We start from the raw sequence: 14,403 nt of genomic DNA, 5'->3' as shown, positions 1-14,403 counted from the left end.
CACAGAGTCTCCCCTTGTACAGAGTCTCCCTTTGTACAGAATCTCCCCTTGTACAGAATCTCCCCATTTACAGAAACTCCCATGTAAATACACAGAGACTCCCCTTGTACAGAGTCTCCCCTTGTACAGAGTCTCCCCTCGTACAGAATCTCCCCTTGTACAGAATTTCGCCATGTACAGAATCACCCCATGTACAAAATCTCCCCATGTAAATACACTGAATCTCCCCTTGCACAGTATCTCCCCTTGTACAGAATCTCCCTTTGTACAGAATCTCCCCTTGTGCACAATCTCCCGATGTCCAGAATCTCCCCATGTAAATACACAGAGTCTCCCCTTGTACAGAATCTCGCCTTGTACACAATCTCCCCTTGTTCACAATCTCCCCATGTACAGAATCTCCCCATGTAAATACACAGAGTCTCCCCTTGTACAGAGTCTCCCCCTGTACAGAATCTCCCCTTGTACAGAATTTCCCCTTGTACAGAATCTCCCCATGTAAATACACTGAATCTCCCCTTGTACAGTATCTCCCCTTGTACAGAATCTCCCCTTGTACACAATCTACCCATGTACAGAATCTCCCCATGTAAATACACAGAGTCTCCCCTTGTACAGAGTCTCCCCTTGTACAGATTCTCCCCTTGTACACAATCTCCCCATGTACAGAATCTCCCCATGTAAATACACAGAATCTCCCCTTGTGCAGAATCTCCCCTTGTACACAATGACCCCATGTACAGAATCTCCCCATGTAAATACACAGAGTCTCCTCTTGTAGAGAGTCTCCCCTTGTACAGAATCTCCCCTTGTACAGAATCTCCCCTTGTACAGAATTTCCCCATGTACAGAATCTCCCCATGTACAGAATCTCCCCTTGTACAGAATCTCCCCTTGTACAGAATCTCCCCTTGTACAGAATCTCCCATTGTACACAATCTCCCCATGTACAGAATCTCCCCATGTAAATACACAGAGTCTCCCCTTGTACAGAGTCTCCCCTTGTACAGAATCTCCCCTTGTACAGAATCTCCCCTTGTACAGAATCTCCCCTTGTACAGAATCTCCCATTGTACACAATCTCCCCATGTACAGAATCTCCCCATGTAAATATACAGAATCGCCTTTTGTAAATACATACATCTCCCCTTGCACACAGGGAGAGCCTCCCCTTGTACAGAGTTTCCCCTTGTACAGAATCTCCCGTGTACAGAATCTCCCCATGTACAGAATCTCCCCATGTAAATGCACAGAATCTCCCCTTGTACAGAATCTTCCCTTGTACAAAGTCTCCTCTTGTACACAATCTCCCCATGTACAGAATCTCCCCATGTAAATACACAGAGTCTCCCCTTGTACAGAGTCTCCCCTTGTACAGAGTCTCCCCTTGTACAGAATGTCCCCTTGTACAGAATCTCCCCATGTAAATACACAGAGTCTCCCCTTGTACAGAGTCTCCCCTTGTACAGAATCTCCCTTTGTACAGAATTTCCCCATGTACAGAATCTCCCCATGTAAATACACAGAGTCTCCCCTTGTAGAGAGTCTCCCTTTGTACAGAATCTCCCCTTGTACAGAATTTCTCCATGTACAGAATCTCCCCATGTACAGAATCTCCCCATGTAAATACACAGAGTCTCCCCTTGTACAGAGTCTCCCCTTGTACAGAGTCTCCCCTTGTACAGAATCTCCCCTTGTACAGAATCTCCCCTTGTAAATACACAGAGTCTCCCCTTGTACAGAGTCTCCCCTTGTACAGAATCTCCCCTTGGACAGAATTTCCCCATGTACAGAATCTCCCCATGTACAGAATCTCCCCATGTAAATACACTGAATCTCCCCTTGTACAGTATCTCCCCTTGTACAGAATCTCCCCTTGTACACAATCTACCCATGTACAGATTCTCCCCATGTAAATACACAGAGTCTCCCCTTGGACAGAGTCTCCCCTTGTACAGAGTCTCCCCTTGTACAGAATATCCCCATGTAAATACACAGAATCTCCCCTTGTACAGAGTCTCCCTTTGTACAGAATCTCCCTTTGTACAGAATTTCCCCATGTACAGAATCTCCCCACGTACAGAATCTCCCCATGTAAATACACTGAATCTCCCCTTGTACAGAATCGCCCCTTGTACAGAGTCTCCCCTTGTACAGAGTCTCCCCTTGTACAGAATCTCCCCTTGGACAGAATTTCCCCATGTACAGAATCTCCCCATGGACAGAATCTCCCCATGTAAATACACTGAATCTCCCCTTGTACAGTATCTCCCCTTGTACAGAATCTCCCCTTGTACACAATCTACCCATGTACAGAATCTCCCCATGTAAATACACAGAGTCTCCCCTTGTACAGAGTCTCCCCTTGTACAGAGTCTCCCCTTGTACAGAATCTCCCCTTGTACACAATCTCCCCATGTACAGAATCTCCCCATGTAAATAGACAGAATCTCCCCTTGTGCAGAATCTCCCCTTGTACCCAATCACCCCATGTACAGAATCTCCCCATGTAAATACACAGAGTCTCCCCTTGTAGAGAGTCTCCCCTTGTACAGAATCTCCCCTTGTCCAGAATCTCCCCATGTAAATACACAGAGTCTCCCCTTGTACAGAGTCTCCCTTTGTACAGAATCTCCCCTTGTACAGAATTTCCCCATGTACAGAATCTCCCCATGTACAGAATCTCCCCATGTAAATACACAGAGTCTCCCCTTGTACAGAGTCTCCCCTTGCACAGAATCTCCCCTTGTACAGAATCGACCCATGTACAGAAAGTCTCTTTGTACACAATTTCCCCATGTACAGAATCTCCCCATGTAAATACACAGAGTCTCCCCTTGTACAGAGTCTCCCCTTGTACAGAATCACCCATTGTACAGAATCTCCCATTGTATACAATCTCCCCATGTACAGAATCTCCCCATGTAAATATACAGAATCGCCTTTTGTAAATACACAAATCTCCCCTTGCACACAGGGAGAGCCTCCCCTTGTACAGAGTCTCCCCTTGTACAGAATCTCCCGTGTACAGAATCTCCCCATGTCCAGAATCTCCCCATGTAAATGCACAGAATCCCCCTTGTACAGAATCTTCCCTTGTACAAAGTCTCCCCTTGTACACAATCTCTCCATGTACAGAATCTCCCCATGTAAATACACAGAGTCTCCCCTTGTCCAGAGTCTCCCCTTGTGCAGAATCTCCCGTGTACAGAATCTCCCCATGTACAGAATCTCCCCATGTAAATGCACAGAATCTCCCCTTGTCCAGAATCTTCCCTTGTACAAAGTCTCCCCTTGTACACAATCTCCCCATGTACAGAATCTCTCCATGTAAATACACAGAGTCTCCCCTTGTACAGAGTCTCCCCTTCTACAGACTCTCCCCTTGTACAGAATCTCCCCTTGTACAGAATCTCCCCATGTAAATACACAGAGTCTCCCCTTGTACAGAATCTCCCCTTGTACAGAATTTCCCCATGTACAGAATCTCCCCATGTACAAAAGCTCCCCATGTAAATACACTGAATCTCCCCTTGAACAGTATCTCCCCTTGTACAGAATCTCCCATTGCACACAATCTCCCCATGTACAGAATCTCCCCATGTAAATACACAGAGTCTCCCCTTGTACAGAGTCTCCCCTTGTACAGAATCTCCCCTTGTACAGAATTTCCCCATGTACAGAATCTCCCCATGTACACAATCTCCCCATGTAAATACACTGAATCTCCCCTTGTACAGTATCTCCCCTTGTACAGAATTTCCCCTTGTACACAATCTACCCATGTACAGAATCTCCCCATGTAAATACACAGAGTCTCCCCTTGTACAGAGTCTCCCCTTGTACAGAGTCTCCCCTTGTACAGAATCTCCCCTTGTACACAATCTCCCCATGTACAGAATCTCCCCATGTAAATACACAGAATGTCCCCTTGTAGAGAGTCTCCCCTTGTACAGAATCTCCCCATGTAAATACACAGAGTCTCCCCTTGTACAGAGTCTCCCTTTGTACAGAATCTCCCCTTGTACAGAATTTCCCCATGTACAGAATCTCCACATGTACAGAATCTCCCCATGTAAATACACTGAATCTCCCCTTGTACAGAATCTCCCCTTGTACAGAATCTCCCCTTGTACAGAATCTCCCCATTTACGGAAACTCCCATGTAAATACACAGAGACTCCCCTTGTACAGAGTCTCCCCTTGTACAGAGTCTCCCCTTGTACAGAATCTCCCCTTGTACAGAATTTCCCCATGTACAGAATCTCCCCATGTACAAAATCTCCCCATGTAAATACACTGAATCTCCCCTTGCACAGTATCTCCCCTTGTACAGAATCTCCCATTGTACACAATCTCCCCGTGTACAGAATCTCCCCATGTAAATACACAGAGTCTCCCCTTGTAGAGAGTCTCCCCTTGTACAGAATCTCCCCTTGTACAGAATATCCCCATGTAAATACACAGAATCTCCCCTTGTACAGAGTCTCCCTTTGTACAGAATCTCCCTTTGTACAGAATTTCCCCATGTACAGAATCTCCCCACGTACAGAATCTCCCCATGTAAATACACTGAATCTCCCCTTGTTCAGAATCGCCCCTTGTACAGAATCTCCCCTTGTACAGAATCTCCCCTTGTAAATACACAGAGTCTCCCCTTGTACAGAGTCTCCCCTTGTACAGAATCTCCCCTTGGATAGAATTTCCCCATGTACAGAATCTCCCCATGTACAGAATCTCCCCATGTAAATACACTGAATCTCCCCTTGTACAGTATCTCCCCTTGTACAGAATCTCCCCTTGTACACAATCTACCCATGTACAGAATCTCCCCATGTAAATACACAGAGTCTCCCCTTGTACAGAGTCTCCCCTTGTACAGAGTCTCCCCTTGTACAGTATCTCCCCTTGTACAGAATTTCCCCATGTACAGAATCTCCCCATGTACACAATCTCCCCATGTAAATACACTGAATCTCCCCTTGTACAGAGTCTCCCCTTGTACAGAATCTCCCCTTGTACAGAGTTTCCCCATGTACACAATCTCCCCATGTACACAATCTCCCCATGTAAATACACTGAATCTCCCCTTGTACAGTATCTCCCCTTGTACAGAATTTCCCCTTGTACACAATCTACCCATGTACAGAAACTCCCCATGTAAATACACAGAGTCTCCCCTTGTACAGAGTCTCCCCTTGTACAGAGTCTCCCCTTGTACAGAATCTCCCCTTGTACACAATCTCCCCATGTACAGAATCTCCCCATGTAAATACACAGAATGTCCCCTTGTAGAGAGTCTCCCCTTGTACAGAATCTCCCCATGTAAATACACAGAGTCTCCCCTTGTACAGAGTCTCCCTTTGTACAGAATCTCCCCTTGTACAGAATTTCCCCATGTACAGAATCTCCACATGTACAGAATCTCCCCATGTAAATACACTGAATCCCCCCTTGTACAGAATCTCCCCTTGTACAGAATCTCCCCTTGTACAGAATCTCCCCATTTACAGAAACTCCCATGTAAATACACAGAGACTCCCCTTGTACAGAGTCTCCCCTTGTACAGAGTCTCCCCTCGTACAGAATCTCCCCTTGTACAGAATTTCGCCATGTACAGAATCACCCCATGTACAAAATCTCCCCATGTAAATACACTGAATCTCCCCTTGCACAGTATCTCCCCTTGTACAGAATCTCCCTTTGTACAGAATCTCCCCTTGTGCACAATCTCCCGATGTCCAGAATCTCCCCATGTAAATACACAGAGTCTCCCCTTGTACAGAATCTCGCCTTGTACACAATCTCCCCTTGTTCACAATCTCCCCATGTACAGAATCTCCCCATGTAAATACACAGAGTCTCCCCTTGTACAGAGTCTCCCCCTGTACAGAATCTCCCCTTGTACAGAATTTCCCCTTGTACAGAATCTCCCCATGTAAATACACTGAATCTCCCCTTGTACAGTATCTCCCCTTGTACAGAATCTCCCCTTGTACACAATCTACCCATGTACAGAATCTCCCCATGTAAATACACAGAGTCTCCCCTTGTACAGAGTCTCCCCTTGTACAGATTCTCCCCTTGTACACAATCTCCCCATGTACAGAATCTCCCCATGTAAATACACAGAATCTCCCCTTGTGCAGAATCTCCCCTTGTACACAATGACCCCATGTACAGAATCTCCCCATGTAAATACACAGAGTCTCCTCTTGTAGAGAGTCTCCCCTTGTACAGAATCTCCCCTTGTACAGAATGTCCCCTTGTACAGAATTTCCCATGTACAGAATCTCCCCATGTACAGAATCTCCCCTTGTACAGAATCTCCCCTTGTACAGAATCTCCCCTTGTACAGAATTTCCCCATGTACAGAATCTCCCCATGTACAGAATCTCCCCATGTAAATACACAGAGTCTCCCCTTGTACAGAGTCTCCCCTTGTACAGAATCTCCCCTTGTACAGAATCTCCCCTTGTACAGAATCTCCCCTTGTACAGAATCTCCCATTGTACACAATCTCCCCATGTACAGAATCTCCCCATGTAAATATACAGAATCGCCTTTTGTAAATACATACATCTCCCCTTGCACACAGGGAGAGCCTCCCCTTGTACAGAGTTTCCCCTTGTACAGAATCTCCCGTGTACAGAATCTCCCCATGTACAGAATCTCCCCATGTAAATGCACAGAATCTCCCCTTGTACAGAATCTTCCCTTGTACAAAGTCTCCTCTTGTACACAATCTCCCCATGTACAGAATCTCCCCATGTAAATACACAGAGTCTCCCCTTGTACAGAGTCTCCCCTTGTACAGAGTCTCCCCTTGTACAGAATGTCCCCTTGTACAGAATCTCCCCATGTAAATACACAGAGTCTCCCCTTGTACAGAGTCTCCCCTTGTACAGAATCTCCCTTTGTACAGAATTTCCCCATGTACAGAATCTCCCCATGTAAATACACAGAGTCTCCCCTTGTAGAGAGTCTCCCTTTGTACAGAATCTCCCCTTGTACAGAATTTCTCCATGTACAGAATCTCCCCATGTACAGAATCTCCCCATGTAAATACACAGAGTCTCCCCTTGTACAGAGTCTCCCCTTGTACAGAGTCTCCCCTTGTACAGAATCTCCCCTTGTACAGAATCTCCCCTTGTAAATACACAGAGTCTCCCCTTGTACAGAGTCTCCCCTTGTACAGAATCTCCCCTTGGACAGAATTTCCCCATGTACAGAATCTCCCCATGTACAGAATCTCCCCATGTAAATACACTGAATCTCCCCTTGTACAGTATCTCCCCTTGTACAGAATCTCCCCTTGTACACAATCTACCCATGTACAGATTCTCCCCATGTAAATACACAGAGTCTCCCCTTGGACAGAGTCTCCCCTTGTACAGAGTCTCCCCTTGTACAGAATATCCCCATGTAAATACACAGAATCTCCCCTTGTACAGAGTCTCCCTTTGTACAGAATCTCCCTTTGTACAGAATTTCCCCATGTACAGAATCTCCCCACGTACAGAATCTCCCCATGTAAATACACTGAATCTCCCCTTGTACAGAATCGCCCCTTGTACAGAGTCTCCCCTTGTACAGAGTCTCCCCTTGTACAGAATCTCCCCTTGGACAGAATTTCCCCATGTACAGAATCTCCCCATGTACAGAATCTCCCCATGTAAATACACTGAATCTCCCCTTGTACAGTATCTCCCCTTGTACAGAATCTCCCCTTGTACACAATCTACCCATGTACAGAATCTCCCCATGTAAATACACAGAGTCTCCCCTTGTACAGAGTCTCCCCTTGTACAGAGTCTCCCCTTGTACAGAATCTCCCCTTGTACACAATCTCCCCATGTACAGAATCTCCCCATGTAAATAGACAGAATCTCCCCTTGTGCAGAATCTCCCCTTGTACCCAATCACCCCATGTACAGAATCTCCCCATGTAAATACACAGAGTCTCCCCTTGTAGAGAGTCTCCCCTTGTACAGAATCTCCCCTTGTCCAGAATCTCCCCATGTAAATACACAGAGTCTCCCCTTGTACAGAGTCTCCCTTTGTACAGAATCTCCCCTTGTACAGAATTTCCCCATGTACAGAATCTCCCCATGTACAGAATCTCCCCATGTAAATACACAGAGTCTCCCCTTGTACAGAGTCTCCCCTTGCACAGAATCTCCCCTTGTACAGAATCGACCCATGTACAGAAAGTCTCTTTGTACACAATTTCCCCATGTACAGAATCTCCCCATGTAAATACACAGAGTCTCCCCTTGTACAGAGTCTCCCCTTGTACAGAATCACCCATTGTACAGAATCTCCCATTGTATACAATCTCCCCATGTACAGAATCTCCCCATGTAAATATACAGAATCGCCTTTTGTAAATACACAAATCTCCCCTTGCACACAGGGAGAGCCTCCCCTTGTACAGAGTCTCCCCTTGTACAGAATCTCCCGTGTACAGAATCTCCCCATGTCCAGAATCTCCCCATGTAAATGCACAGAAACCCCCTTGTACAGAATCTTCCCTTGTACAAAGTCTCCCCTTGTACACAATCTCTCCATGTACAGAATCTCCCCATGTAAATACACAGAGTCTCCCCTTGTCCAGAGTCTCCCCTTGTGCAGAATCTCCCGTGTACAGAATCTCCCCATGTACAGAATCTCCCCATGTAAATGCACAGAATCTCCCCTTGTCCAGAATCTTCCCTTGTACAAAGTCTCCCCTTGTACACAATCTCCCCATGTACAGAATCTCTCCATGTAAATACACAGAGTCTCCCCTTGTACAGAGTCTCCCCTTCTACAGACTCTCCCCTTGTACAGAATCTCCCCTTGTACAGAATCTCCCCATGTAAATACACAGAGTCTCCCCTTGTACAGAATCTCCCCTTGTACAGAATTTCCCCATGTACAGAATCTCCCCATGTACAAAAGCTCCCCATGTAAATACACTGAATCTCCCCTTGAACAGTATCTCCCCTTGTACAGAATCTCCCATTGCACACAATCTCCCCATGTACAGAATCTCCCCATGTAAATACACAGAGTCTCCCCTTGTACAGAGTCTCCCCTTGTACAGAATCTCCCCTTGTACAGAATTTCCCCATGTACAGAATCTCCCCATGTACACAATCTCCCCATGTAAATACACTGAATCTCCCCTTGTACAGTATCTCCCCTTGTACAGAATTTCCCCTTGTACACAATCTACCCATGTACAGAATCTCCCCATGTAAATACACAGAGTCTCCCCTTGTACAGAGTCTCCCCTTGTACAGAGTCTCCCCTTGTACAGAATCTCCCCTTGTACACAATCTCCCCATGTACAGAATCTCCCCATGTAAATACACAGAATGTCCCCTTGTAGAGAGTCTCCCCTTGTACAGAATCTCCCCATGTAAATACACAGAGTCTCCCCTTGTACAGAGTCTCCCTTTGTACAGAATCTCCCCTTGTACAGAATTTCCCCATGTACAGAATCTCCACATGTACAGAATCTCCCCATGTAAATACACTGAATCTCCCCTTGTACAGAATCTCCCCTTGTACAGAATCTCCTCTTGTACAGAATCTCCCCATTTACAGAAACTCCCATGTAAATACACAGAGACTCCCCTTGTACAGAGTCTCCCCTTGTACAGAGTCTCCCCTTGTACAGAATCTCCCCTTGTACAGAATTTCCCCATGTTACAGAATCTCCCCATGTACAAAATCTCCCCATGTAAATACACTGAATCTCCCCTTGCACAGTATCTCCCCTTGTACAGAATCTCCCATTGTACACAATCTCCCCGTGTACAGAATCTCCCCATGTAAATACACAGAGTCTCCCCTTGTAGAGAGTCTCCCCTTGTACAGAATCTCCCCTTGTACAGAATATCCCCATGTAAATACACAGAATCTCCCCTTGTACAGAGTCTCCCTTTGTACAGAATCTCCCTTTGTACAGAATTTCCCCATGTACAGAATCTCCCCACGTACAGAATCTCCCCATGTAAATACACTGAATCTCCCCTTGTACAGAATCGCCCCTTGTACAGAATCTCCCCTTGTACAGAATCTCCCCTTGTAAATACACAGAGTCTCCCCTTGTACAGAGTCTCCCCTTGTACAGAATCTCCCCTTGGACAGAATTTCCCCATGTACAGAATCTCCCCATGGACAGAATCTCCCCATGTAAATACACTGAATCTCCCCTTGTACAGTATCTCCCCTTGTACAGAATCTCCCCTTGTACACAATCTACCCATGTACAGAATCTCCCCATGTAAATACACAGAGTCTCCCCTTGTACAGAGTCTCCCCTTGTACAGAGTCTCCCCTTGTACAGAGTCTCCCCTTGTACAGAATCTCCCCTTGTACCCAATCACCCCATGTACAGAATCTCCCCATGTAAATACACAGAGTCTCCCCTTGTACAGAGTCTCCCCTTCTACAGACTCTCCCCTTGTACAGAATCTCCCCTTGTACAGAATCTCCCCATGTAAATACACAGAGTCTCCCCTTGTACAGAATCTCCCCTTGTACAGAATTTCCCCATGTACAGAATCTCCCCATGTACAAAATCTCCCCATGTAAATACACTGGATCTCCCCTTGAACAGTATCTCCCCTTGTACAGAATCTCCCATTGCACACAATCTCCCCATGTACAGAATCTCCCCATGTAAATACACAGAGTCTCCCCTTGTACAGAGTCTCCCCTTGTACAGAATCTCCCCTTGTACAGAATTTCCCCATGTACAGAATCTCCCCATGTACACAATCTCCCCATGTAAATACACTGAATCTCCCCTTGTACAGTATCTCCCCTTGTACAGAATTTCCCCTTGTACACAATCTACCCATGTACAGAATCTCCCCATGTAAATACACAGAGTCTCCCCTTGTACAGAGTCTCCCCTTGTACAGAGTCTCCCCTTGTACAGAATCTCCCCTTGTACACAATCTCCCCATGTACAGAATCTCCCCATGTAAATACACAGAATGTCCCCTTGTAGAGAGTCTCCCCTTGTACAGAATCTCCCCATGTAAATACACAGAGTCTCCCCTTGGACAGAGTCTCCCTTTGTACAGAATCTCCCCTTGTACAGAATTTCCCCATGTACAGAATCTCCACATGTACAGAATCTCCCCATGTAAATACACTGAATCTCCCCTTGTACAGAATCTCCCCTTGTACAGAATCTCCCCTTGTACAGAATCTCCCCATTTACAGAAACTCCCATGTAAATACACAGAGACTCCCCTTGTACAGAGTCACCCCTTGTACAGAGTCTCCCCTTGTACAGAATCTCCCCTTGTACAGAATTTCCCCATGTACAGAATCTCCCCATGTACAAAATCTCCCCATGTAAATACACTGAATCTCCCCTTGCACAGTATCTCCCCTTGTACAGAATCTCCCATTGTACACAATCTCCCCGTGTACAGAATCTCCCCATGTAAATACACAGAGTCTCCCCTTGTAGAGAGTCTCCCCTTGTACAGAATCTCCCCTTGTACAGAATATCCCCATGTAAATACACAGAATCTCCCCTTGTACAGAGTCTCCCTTTGCACAGAATCTCCCTTTGTACAGAATTTCCCCATGTACAGAATCTCCCCACGTACAGAATCTCCCCATGTAAATACACTGAATCTCCCCTTGTACAGAATCGCCCCTTGTACAGAATCTCCCCTTGTACAGAATCTCCCCTTGTAAATACACAGAGTCTCCCCTTGTACAGAGTCTCCCCTTGTACAGAATCTCCCCTTGGACAGAATTTCCCCATGTACAGAATCTCCCCATGTACAGAATCTCCCCATGTAAATACACTGAATCTCCCCTTGTACAGTATCTCCCCTTGTACAGAATCTCCCCTTGTACACAATCTCCCCATGTACAGAATCTCCCCATGTAAATACACAGAGTCTCCCCTTGTACAGAGTCTCCCCTTGTACAGAGTCTCCCCTTGTACAGAATCTCCCCTTGTACACAATCTCCCCATGTACAGAATCTCCCCATGTAAATAGACAGAATCTCCCCTCGTGCAGAATCTCCCCTTGTACCCAATCACCCCATGTACAGAATCTCCCCATGTAAATACACAGAGTCTCCCCTTGTAGAGAGTCTCCCCTTGTACAGAATCTCCCCTTGTCCAGAATCTCCCCATGTAAATACACAGAGTCTCCCCTTGTACAGAGTCTCCCTTTGTACAGAATCTCCCCTTGTACAGAATTTCCCCATGTACAGAATCTCCCCATGTACAGAATCTCCCCATGTAAATACACAGAGTCTCCCCTTGTACAGAGTCTCCCCTTGCACAGAATCTCCCCTTGTACAGAATCGACCCATGTACAGAAAGTCCCTTTGTACACAATTTCCCCATGTACAGAATCTCCCCATGTAAATACACAGAGTCTCCCCTTGTACAGAGTCTCCCCTTGTACAGAATCACCCCTTGTACAGAATCTCCCATTGTATACAATCTCCCCATGTACAGAATCTCCCCATGTAAATATACAGAATCGCCTTTTGTAAATACACAAATCTCCCCTTGCACACAGGGAGAGCCTCCTCTTGTACAGAGTCTCCCCTTGTACAGAATCTCCCGTGTACAGAATCTCCCCATGTACAGAATCTCCCCATGTAAATGCACAGAATCCCCCTTGTACAGAATCTTCCCTTGTACAAAGTCTCCCCTTGTACACAATCTCTCCATGTACAGAATCTCCCCATGTAAATACACAGAGTCTCCCCTTGTACAGAGTCTCCCGTGTACAGAATCTCCCCATGTCCAGAATCTCCCCATGTAAATGCACAGAATCTCCCCTTGTACAGAATCTTCCCTTGTACAAAGTCTCCCCTTGTACACAATCTCCCCATGTACAGAATCTCTCCATGTAAATACACAGAGTCTCCCCTTGTACAGAGTCTCCCCTTCTACAGACTCTCCCCTTGTACAGAATCTCCCCTTGTACAGAATCTCCCCATGTAAATACACAGAGTCTCCCCTTGTACAGAATCTCCCCTTGTACAGAATTTCCCCATGTACAGAATCTCCCCATGTACAAAATCTCCCCATGTAAATACACTGAATCTCCCCTTGAACAGTATCTACCCTTGTACAGAATCTCCCATTGCACACAATCTCCCCATGTACAGAATCTCCCCATGTAAATACACAGAGTCTCCCCTTGTACAGAATCTCCCCTTGTACAGAATTTCCCCAAGTACAGAATCTCCCCATGTACACAATCTCCCCATGTAAATACACTGAATCTCCCCTTGTACAGTATCTCCCCTTGTACAGAATTTCCCCTTGTACACAATCTACCCATGTACAGAATCTCCCCATGTAAATACACAGAGTCTCCCATTGTACAGAGTCTCCCCTTGTACAGAGTCTCCCCTTGTACAGAATCTCCCCTTGTACACAATCTCCCCATGTACAGAATCTCCCCATGTAAATACACAGAATGTCCCCTTGTAGAGAGTCTCCCCTTGTACAGAATCTCCCCATGTAAATACACAGAGTCTCCCCTTGTACAGAGTCTCCCTTTGTACAGAATCTCCCCTTGTACAGAATTTCCCCATGTACAGAATCTCCCCATGTACAGAATCTCCCCATGTAAATACACAGAGTCTCCCCTTGTACAGAGTCTCCCCTTGTACAGAATCTCCCCTTGTACAGAATCTCCCCTTGTACAGAATCTCCCCTTGTACAGAATCTCCCATTGTACACAATCTCCCCATGTACAGAATCTCCCCATGTAAATATACAGAATCGCCTTTTGTAAATACATACATCTCCCCTTGCACACAGGGAGAGCCTCCCCTTGTACAGAGTTTCCCCTTGTACAGAATCTCCCGTGTACAGAATCTCCCCATGTACAGAATCTCCACATGTAAATGCACAGAATCTCCCCTTGTACAGAATCTTCCCTTGTACAAAGTCTCCTCTTGTACACAATCTCCCCATGTACACAATCTCCCCATGTAAATACACAGAGTCTCCCCTTGTACAGAGTCTCCCCTTGTACAGAGTCTCCCCTTGTACAGAATCTCCCCTTGTACAGAATCTCCCCATGTAAATACACAGAGTCGCCCCTTGTACAGAGTCTCCCCTTGTACAGAATCTCCCTTTGTACAGAATTTCCCCATGTACAGAATCTCCCCATGTAAATACACAGAGTCTCCCCTTGTAGAGAGTCTCCCTTTGTCCAGAATCTCCCCTTGTACAGAATTTCCCCATGTACAGAATCTCCCCATGTACAGAATCTCCCCATGTAAATACACAGAGTCTCCCCTTGTACAGAGTCTCCCCTTGTACAGAGTCTCCCCTTGTACAGAATCTCCCCTTGTACAGAATCTCCCCTTGTAAATACACAGAGTCTCCCCTTGTACAGAGTC

The sequence above is a fragment of the Mustelus asterias genome, unplaced genomic scaffold (genome assembly GCF_964213995.1).
Source record: "Mustelus asterias unplaced genomic scaffold, sMusAst1.hap1.1 HAP1_SCAFFOLD_240, whole genome shotgun sequence".
Classification (NCBI taxonomy): domain Eukaryota; kingdom Metazoa; phylum Chordata; class Chondrichthyes; order Carcharhiniformes; family Triakidae; genus Mustelus; species Mustelus asterias.
This window is presented reverse-complemented; position numbering follows the sequence as displayed.